Genomic DNA, 10834 nt, shown 5'->3' with positions numbered 1-10834 from the left:
TGGGGTGTTACATTCATAGTGTTGCATACTTAAATCCTAAGTGGATGATAGACTATGTATCCGTGACTCGTATACTTTGATGTAAATAAAAGTTTGAGTTCAAATAGACAATGAACCAAAAGCTGGTGCGTTGAGTATATAACTTTGGTAGTATGTAGTGTCATTCACAATAATGGAATTCATAGCCCAAAAATGGGTAAATTCTATCCTCTCATTGGCATTACATAGTTAATGAAAAGTAAACGTGACCATGGATCATTCATCTTAGTGATGAATGACTTGATTACTACTTGATAGTAATTGACTTTTCATGAAGAAAGATGTACTGGTTACCATGAGATAAAATAGGATCATATTGGGAGAACTAATATTATCCCAAAGAGATTAAGGATATCCTATGAGGGTAACACACTTATGATAAGGTCATTAGACGGGTACTAATCAAGGTTATTAGACTGAAATCAGACTTAAACCTAGTTCAATCTTAATTTAGTTGTGGTACAAAACAAATCAAAATGGGCACTAGCTCAGAAGGAATTTTTTTAAGTAATCAAAGCAAGTCAAAAAAGTAAACGCCATAAGACAAATATAATTAAGTTCTAAAATTTGGCTTAAAATCTTTCTTTTTAGAAATTCGGTACTAAATGTTACACCCCAAAATTTCTAATTTCGTTATTGTGAAAATATGACACAAATATCTGTCAGCTTTAGTGGTTTTGTGTTCTGGGAGTGTTTGGGTGGTCCCAAGTTCAAGCCTTCGCTTGGGCAAATTTTGGTATTTTGAACGAATTGGGCCTTACTCTTGTTCAGTAGGCTTTTATTTTATTGTTGGGTAAATTACATCAGAATGGGTCTGCTGGTCTGGTGGTTAAATGGTGTGTTATTATGGTGGAGGTCATGAGTTCGAATCTTTGGGACAGCAAGGGTTGTATTTTTTTGCTTCTAATTTTGGCAAGAGTTGTGCTGAACTGGGTTTCTGAGAGGTGGATGTGTAGTGGGAAGTGGGGGAGCGATTTTAGGAGTGAATTAGGGGACTATAGGGGAGTATATTCAATATCTGATAATTTTTTTCCTTTTTCAAAAAAAAATAGTCGTTTTTTTCTCCATCTTTCTGACGTTTTCTCCCCCATCTCTATCGAATTTTTCTTTTTTATTTGCTTCTTACTCGGTTATCTTTTCTTTTCTTTCCTCTACTACTGTTGAGTTCCCTTGTTTCCCCTAATCCATTCTTTCCTCTTGATATCGTAGCGTTAAACAACACTTGTGCAAATTCAGTAAGTTCTTGGGTATCATTTTAAGATCTTATTTTGTGTTCCATAGTCTAATTCTGGGGTGTTGGCAGCAGCATTTCACGAGGATTAAGGCTCTCATCATGATTTTCATAAATGTACCAATTTAAAGTTTTATGGTAAGTGTTCATCGTTTTATGGGTAAGTATTTTAGTTTTGAGATTTTGATTAATCGTGAGGTAAGACTGATTATGGTGCTAATTATTCAATTATAGGCTTTGGAGTACTCGGGGACTGTTTTAGCATCAAACAAAAGTAGGTATGTACTCGAAACGCAAAAAAAAAAGATTAGGTGAAAAGCCAAAATTACTTGTTGTTTGGACAACAGCAATAGGCTGAATTTGAAAAATCACAATAAATTGTGTAAATCCAATTAGATAATGAACAATTTATGGAATTAAATCTTGTTAAGTTAGTTTCTCATTGAAGAAACAGTGTTACTAATGGAATTGTAAATCATGAGATATAACCAACTTTGTGAGACAAGGTCAGAATGAATTCGGGTTACCCTGTTCTGAATTTGGAAAATTATCAAAAATTAGAGAAAAATAATTAGGGGTTAAAATTCAAAATTTTCAATTATTAATGAGTCTATTTTCAATAAAAATAAATGGAAACATCTTCTAAATTTTGTACTAAGAGATAACTAATTTTTAGCAAAGAAAAGTCAAAGCTGTCAGACAGCAGAATAGGGGTAAGTTTAAAGATTTTACTGTACTTATTGGCTAAACCAAAAATTTTACAAATTTTATGTTAGAAAGGTACTTGAGTCTAATTTCAAAGACATCAAGAGGATCTTAATTCAGAATTCTATAGCTCAAGATATAAATCAATTAGTAACAGTCACTCAAGTAGACAGCTTTGAAGGATCATATAAGTAAATAGTGGAAACACATGTGGTTAATTATCTAGCACGGGTTACATTAAAATGGATCATAAGGCCAAGGCCAATTTCAGCTATGTGGGCCACACGGGCGTGTGGGCCACACGGGCGTGTGGGCCTACATAGGCGAAAATCATTGGCTTGTAGGCCCATTTTCAAAGTTTTATTGCTAAGGTTCTACGGGTCGCCCGAGTCGACTGTAGACCTACTGTAGGATTGGTAAGCTTACCTAGACCCCTAATTGACTGAAATGACTGTATGACTAATATGATTAAACCTGATGATATCCCACTGATTTGATACTGTTTGCCCTGTTTACATGCATGATATTATGTTATAGCATGTCATATCTGTATATTCCATTGCATTGGGTTGGGATTGTAATGTTCGGAAGAAGTGTACTAAAAGGCCTCGAGCCTAATTTACTGGCAGCTCAACTGCAAACTACTATCTAGTGCCGCATTCGGTACTACTTGGAGTTTAGGGATGTGTGGGTTGATTATATCCCCATATGGAGTGTAGGGTTGGACGGAGATAGTGTGTAAAGGCTGGATGGGTAGGATTTTTGTGACTGTATATCTGTTACTGCTACTGATACTGTGATGGGCTAAAGCCCTACCGCATGACTATTTTTGTACTAAGATGGGCTAAGGCTCAAACTGGACTAATACTGATACTGAAAAAGCCTTAAGCCCAGACTGTGATTGTCTGTTTACTGTCTGCACATTTGTATAGGGATTACACACTAAATTTACATAAACCCATTCCTTCTGTTTAATCTGTACAGGTAACCCCCAAATATAGGCCGATCAGAGCGGCAGAGGACTCAGTGGTGGCCACACGACTTCTTTTACACTGTTTATTACCTATTTATGATTTTACTTTTATTTGGGAGTAGTTTGTTGTAATTATGGCCTTTACGGATTTTGGTTTAAATTTGGATTTTATACGGTTTTATGATTTAAATCTGCTAGAGTTAGGTAAAACTCGGGTTTTCAAATGAAATTAATATTTTATCAAAAATACCACGAATACACAAACTGTTTAAAAGCTTCCGCAATAAGAAAATGTTTGGAAATTGAATAACGATTTGTAAATGAATAATGTTTTAGAAACGAACGGCACTATTTGAAATTAACATCAGAAAATGAAAAAAAAATGGTTAAATAGAAAAGGGGATTTAGTGACGACATATTTTTCAAAAAGCACTACCATGTGACATCGTCAAATTCGGCCATAATGTCTAGACCGGGTTTGAGGCGTTACATTTAGTGGTATCAGAGCCAAGTTGCAAAACTCGATTATTGATTATGGCTTTTACAAAAAAAATTGGTCTTTCAAAAAATTGATCGATTTCTAAATGATTTGAAATGTTTTTACTGAGTAAGTCGTACACCGAGTCTCCAGCGCCGATCCTGTAAGTATTCTAAACTGTGATTTGTTATAAATTGAAACTATTATGGATAGTATATTCTGAAACTACTATAGGTAGTAAACTGTACTGAAAACACTCTAGATAGTGTATATTGTAAATTGTAGAGAAACTGGAAACTGTAGTGAGACTACGATTTACGAAAACGAACTCTGAATAACCGATACTATTTTACATAAAACTTATAATACCAGATAAATTTGATTAGATATGAGCACACGAGGTATCCGCAGATGGGGTACTAGAGGCCAAGGTAAAGGCTGTAGAGGGGCTCGAGCTGAGTCCTCGTTATCGGGCAGCCTGCTAAATTTGGATATGAGTGAGACGACAGTATCGTCCGCTACTAAGACTAGGTCGCAAGATCGCACGGCTGGGGACTATGTATTGCCCCAGGCTATGCTAAGGATTTTGGAGAGGATCACTGGGCCCAATACTGGATTTGGGGGCCGAGGGTCGGTTACGAAACGACTCCGGTCCAATGGAGTTGAGCTCTTCAAAGGTGTCACTAGGGTCGCCACTAATATGGCCAAGTATTGGTTTGAGGTCACGGCGAGGATCATGGATGACGATCACGGATGATCTAGATTGCACCCCTAAGTAAAAATTAAAGGGTACAGTCTCGCTGCTGTGGGACGAGGCTTTTCAGAGGTGGCTGACTGTTAAGGAGGGACTCATCCCGAACGTCTGACCTGTGAGTTCTTTAAGATCGCCTTTCAAGGGAAATATGTCGGAGTTAGTTATGTGGATGCACATAGGAGGGAGTTTCTGAATCTTACATAGGGGGATCAATCAGTGACCTACTATGAGGCTGAGTTTCTGAGACTGATCCACTATGCACAAGGTATGGCGGCATCTGAGTATGAGCGATGTGTCCACCTTGAGGATGGCCTCAGAGATAATTTGAGAGTTCTGATAGCCCCGCAGAAGGAGTGAGATTTTTCTGCCCTTGTCGAGAAGGTGAAAATCACCAAGGAGGATATATAGGTAGTCATGATTGGAGAATGCTGGAACTACATATCTAATGTGATTTCTGCACTGGTGGCAGAGAAGTTGGTTCGTAAGGGATGTGAGGTATTCTTAGCTTATGTAAGTGTGTCAGATTCTAGAGATTCTACAGTTAAGGATATTAGAACGGTAAAAGATGTTTCGAATGTCTTTCTTGAGGAGCTACCAGGTTTACCTCCAAATCGTGAAGTGGAGTTTGGGATAGAGCTTTTTCCTGGTACAGCTCCGGTGTTTATCGTCCCCTATCGAATGGCACCAAAGGTGCTTACGGAGCTTAATGCTCAGATTTATGAGTTTTTGGATCATGTGTTCATCCGCCCTAGTATGTCTCCGTGGGAATCACCAGTATTGTTTGTAAAGAAGAATGATGGATCTATGCGGATGTGCTTTGACTACCGGTAACTGAACATGATGACAATTAAGAACAAATACCCCCTACTGAGGATAGATGATCTGTTTGACCAGTTTCGAGGAGCTTCAATTTTCTCCAAGATTAACCTTCGATCTGGATATCATTAATTAAGGGTTAAAGAGGCTGATTTTCATTAGACGACATTTAGGACTCCTTATGGTCACTACGAGTTCCTAGTGATGCCATTCGGACTGACTAATGCATCGGCAGCTTTCATCAATTTTATGAATTAAGCGTTCCATCCTTATCTGGATCGGTTTGTGGTCGTATTCATCATCGATATACTGGTTTATTAGAGGACTGAGGACGAGCATAATGAGCACCTTCGAGTCATTCTTCAGACTTTGAGAGAAAAATAGCTTTATGCTAAGTTTAGTAAGTGCGAGTTCTGGCTGCGTGAGGAGACATTTCTTGGTCATGTAGTTTCGACTGAGGGGATTCAAGTTGATTCTCGAAAGATTGAGGCTGTGTTGGAGTGGAAGTAACCTAGGAACATATCTGAGATTCATAATTTTCTAGGACTGGTGGGATATTATTCTACGATTTGTAAGGGGTTTTTCATTGATTGCAGAACCCTTGACTAAGCTGCTACGTAAGGATGTGTCGTTTAACTAAATGATGCGCAGCAAGAGAGCTTTGAGAAGCTCGAGATTTTACTGACCGAAGCCCTTATTCTGATACAACCGGAGCCTGAAAAAGAGTTCATTGTTTATAGTGATGCATCACATGTTGGTTTAGGATGTGTGCTGATGCAGGATAGTAAAGTGGTAGCATATGCGTCTCGTCAGCTTAAGACTCATGAGGCGAATAATCCGACGCATGACTTGGAGTTGGCCGCTATGGTATTAGCACTGAAAATTTGGAGGCATTATTTGTATGGTGAGAACTGTATCATCTACACTGATCAAAAGAGCCTCAAGTATCTCCTCACTCAGAAGGAACTTAATCTTGGGCAGCGCAGATAGATTGAGCAACTTAAAGACTATGACTGCACCATTGAGTACCACCCTGGTAAGGCCAATGTGGTGGCTAATGCACTGAGCTGTAGGGCTATGACTGATTTGATCAGGGCGATATTTACTCGCCTAAGTTTATTTAATGGTGGTAGTTAATTAGCCGAGCTTCAGGATTAAGCCGTCATGGATTGAACAGATTAAGGATAATTAGTTGGACGATGAGTCGTTGGGTCTTCAGTTCTGGCAGGTTGAGGGTAGTACTACAGATTTTGAGCTGAACAGTGATGGGGTACTCTATTTCCGTGGGAGAATCTGTGTTTTGAATGGTACTGATTTGAGACAGGCCATACTGAGAGAGGATCATAGTAACTCTTATGCTATGCATCCTACCGGAAATAAGATGTACCGAGACTTCTGTGAGTTATATTAGTGGTCAACTTTGAAACGTGAGGTTACTGATTTTGTGAGCAAATGTTTGACTTGAGGTTTAAATTTTGGATCGCGACGTTAAGGTTCTGAGAAGGAAATCCATTCCACTGGTAAAAATTCTGTGGCGTAATCATAACATCGAGGAGGCCACGTGGGAATCGAGGAAGCGATACGTCAACAATATCCTCACCTATTCTGATCAGGAAAATTTCGAGGACGAAATTTTCTTTTAGGGGGTAGAATTGTAATGCCCTAAAATTTCTAATTTCGTTATTGTGAAAATATGACATGAATATCTGTCAGCTTTAGTGGTTATGTGTTCTAGGATTGTTTGGGAGGTCTCAAGTTCAAGCCTTTGCTTGGGCAAATTTTGGTATTTTGAATGATTTGGCCTTACTCTTGTTCAGGAGGCTTTTATTTGATTGTTGGGTAAATTACATCAGAATGGGCTTGCTGGTCTGGTGGTTAAATGGTGTGTTATTATGGTGGAGATCATGGGTTCAAATCTTTGGGACGGTAAGGGTTGTATTTTTTTGCTCCTAATTTTAGCAAGATTTGTGGTGAACTGGGTTTTTGAGTGGTGGATGTGTAGTGGAAAGTGGGGGAGCAGTTTTAGGAGTGAATTACGGGATTATAGGGGAGTATATAAAAAATCTGATCATTTTTTCCTTTTCCGAAAAAAAATAGAGTCATTTGTCTCTCTATCTTTCTGATGTTTTCTCTCCCCATCTCTGTCTAATTTTTCTTTTTCTTTGCTTCTTACTCGATTATCTTTTCTTTTCTTTCTTTTACTACTATTGAAGTTCCCTTGTTTCCCCTAATCCATTCTTTCCTCTTGATCTCGTAGCGTTAATCAGCACTTATGCAAATTCAATAAGTTGTTGGGTATCATTTGAATATATTAATTTGTGTTCCATAGTCTAATTCTAGGGTGTTGACAGCAGCATTTCGCGAGGATTAAGTTTCTTATCGTGATTTTTGGAAACGTACCGATTTAAAGTTTTGCGGTAAGTGTTCATCGTTTTATGGGTAAGTATTTTGGTTTCAGGATTTTGATTAATTGCAAGGTAAAATGGACTATGTTGTTATTTGTTCAATTATAGGCTTTGGAGTGCTTGGGGACTGCTTTAGCATCAAAGAAAACCAGGTATGTACCCGAAACGCAAACATAAGGGATTCGGCGAAAAGCTGAAATTACTTGTTGTATGGATAGCAGCAGTAGGATGACTTTGAAAAATCGCCATAAATTGTGTAAATCAAATTAGAGGATGAACAATATATGGAATTAAATCTTGTTGAGTCTAGTTTCTCATTGAAGAAACGGTGTTAGTAATGGAGTTTTAAATTGTGAAATATAACACACTTTGTGAGACAAGGTCAGAATGAATTCGGGTTCCTCTATTCTGACTTTGGAAAATTATCAAAAATTGGAGAAAAGTAATTAGGGGTTAAAATTTACATGTTCAAATTATTAATGAGTTTATTTTTAATAGAAACAAATGGAAACATCGTGCAAATTTTTTACTAAGAGATAACTATTTTTTAGTAAAAAACAGTCGAAGTTGTGAGACAGCAGAACAAGGGTAAGTTTAAAGATTTTACTGTACTTATTGGCTAAACCAAAAATTTTACAAATTTTATGGTAGAAAGGTACTTGAGTCTAGTTTCAAAGACGTCAAGCGGATCTTAATTTGGAATTCTGTAGCTCAAGATATAAATAAATTAGTAACAATGACTCAAGTAGACAGCTTTGAAGGATCATATAAGTAAATAGTGGAAACACATGTGATTAATTATCTAGCACGGGTTACATTAAAATGGATCATAAGGCCAAGGCCAATTTTAGCCATGTGGGCCACACGGACGTGTGGGCCTACACGGGCAAACATCATGGGCTTGTAGGCCCATTTTCACTATTTTATTGCTAAGGCTCCACGAGTCGCTTGAGTCGACTGTAGACCTACTGTAGGGTCAGTAAGCTTACCTAGACCCCTAATTGACTAAAATGACTGTATGATTGATATGATTAAACCTGATGATATCCCACTGATTTGATACTGTATGCCTTGTTTGCATGCATGATATTATGTTATAGCATGTCACATCTGAATATTGCATTGCATTAAGTTGGGGGATTGTAATGTTCGGAGGAAGTGTACTGAAAGGCCTCAAGCCTAATTTACTAGCAGCTCAGCTGCAAACTACTGTTTAGTGCCGCATTCGGTACTACTTGGAGTATAGGGATGGGTGAGTTGATTATATCCCCACATGGAGTGTAGGGTTGGACGGAGATGATGTGTAAAGGCTGGATGGGTAGGATTTTTGTGACTGTATATATGTTACTGCTACTGATACTGTGATGGGCTAAAGCCCTACTGCTTGACTGTTTTTGTATTGAGATGGGCCAAGGCCCAAACTGGACTGATACTGATACTGAAAAGGGCTTAAGCCCAGACTGTGATTATCTATTCATTGTCTGTATATTTGTATGGGGATTACACACTGATTTTACGTAAACTCACCCCTTCTGTTTAATCTGTACAGGTAATCCCCAGATATAGGCGGATAGGTGCGGCGGAGGACTCAGTGGTGGCCACACGACTTTCTCTACACTATTTATTACCTATTTATGATTTTACTTTTATTTGGGAGTAGTTTGCTGTAATTATGACCTTTACGGATTTTGGTTTAAATTTGGATTTTATACGGTTTTATGATTTAAATCTGCTAGTGTTAGGTAAAACTCGGGTTTTCAAATGAAATTAATATTTTATCAAAAATACCACGAATATGCAAATTGTTTAAAAGCTTTCGCAATAAAAAAATGTTTGGAAATTGAATAATGATTTGTAAATGAATAATGTTTTGGAAACGAACGACACGATTTGAAATTAACATAAGAAAATAAAAAATGGTTAAATAGAAAAGGGGATTTAGCAACGACATATTTTTCGAAAAGCACTACCATGTGACATCGTCAAATTTGACCATAACGTCTAGGCCGGGTTTGGGGTGTTACACTAAAAGTAATCTATAACATAATAAATAGTTTGGCGTATACAAGTATAAAGTACTTCACAAGTCATAGTTCATAAAACTTTAATTGATCCTTCAATGTAACATTCTTTCAAAACTGTAATTAGATAAAAAAAAAATTATTTACATATTCAAATTCAATGCAGAATACCCGCTACCTGATTGCCTCTCAATGTAGTAACATCAAGAGAATGAATACTGCTACTATAAATATGGAATTAAGGTGGTGTCCGCAAGTATATGAGTCAGGTTGTAATATAATTTTACTTCGGAGCCGGTAAGTACTTTGATGATTGTACCCAAGGGAGGCAAGTACTAAATTAATATTAACCTAAATATAAACAGATCTAATTAGTACTTTAAAAAAATTATAGTATGATGAAAATAAAGTGAAAAATATTTTTTTATAAGAAAAGAGTTAAACTTGCATAAAATAATAAAACTAGAGAACTAATATGTGATTCAATCAAATCTAACCTTGGGTAATTAGCTTGCTTCGATGGTCATAACTAATTCCTATTTCGGTTTCTAATCAATCAACTAGTCGTTAACCTAGCAGGATCTCTCGATCTTTCATTAAACTAAGGAGTTGGTAAGAATTACTTATCTCTAAACCTCAAAGTCCAGATCGGATTGGGGTAAGGGGTCACGGATAGGCAATACCAATTTTAGGTTAATTCTCACCTATATGACTTCCTAGGGTTTTTAGGCCTAGGGTTTAAGTTCTTCCTATCCCGAACAGATGATCCGCTAAGAAACCATACATAGAAATTAATTAATCATATGCCCACTCACTAATTACCCACAAAGGATTAGTTACTCATGGATCCTATAAAAAATAAACTTGATGAGTAAAATAAGCATAAAGAATGAATCAAGAGTAAAATTTTAAGACGAATCCTGAATTGTATTTGAATGAAGTGCAGAAATACACAAAGAGTTGCTTTGAATGCACAGGTCAGTTACTCCGAAGAGCACAAATGGAAAATAAACTGAAAACAAATCCGAAGTACAAAGGAAACAAAAAATAAAAATAAAATTCTACGTTATAGAAAATATTATCTCTCAGGTGTTTAAAGAGCTTCTTTATAATATTAGGGTTGGTCGTCGTCCTTAACCCAAGTTAGGGTGACATTTTTACGTTAAATTTCATTGTGTGGACCAAAACACACTCATCTTGTTAATTCTTCCCGTACAAGGCCGGTGTTGTGACATCTACTGCCTATGTCGCGACACTGAAGGCAGTTTGCTTGGCTCAGGTTCAGCTTCAGGGGTGTGTCACGACATCCTCTATCTATGTCGCGACACCAAAGGCAGACTTAGGCTCCATTTGGTTAGCCTTTTAAAGCCAGTGAGGTGTAGTTGGGGGAAAAAGTGGTGCCAATCTCACTG

The sequence above is a fragment of the Gossypium hirsutum genome, chromosome D02 (assembly GCF_007990345.1).
Source record: "Gossypium hirsutum isolate 1008001.06 chromosome D02, Gossypium_hirsutum_v2.1, whole genome shotgun sequence".
NCBI lineage: Eukaryota > Viridiplantae > Streptophyta > Magnoliopsida > Malvales > Malvaceae > Gossypium > Gossypium hirsutum.
This window is presented reverse-complemented; position numbering follows the sequence as displayed.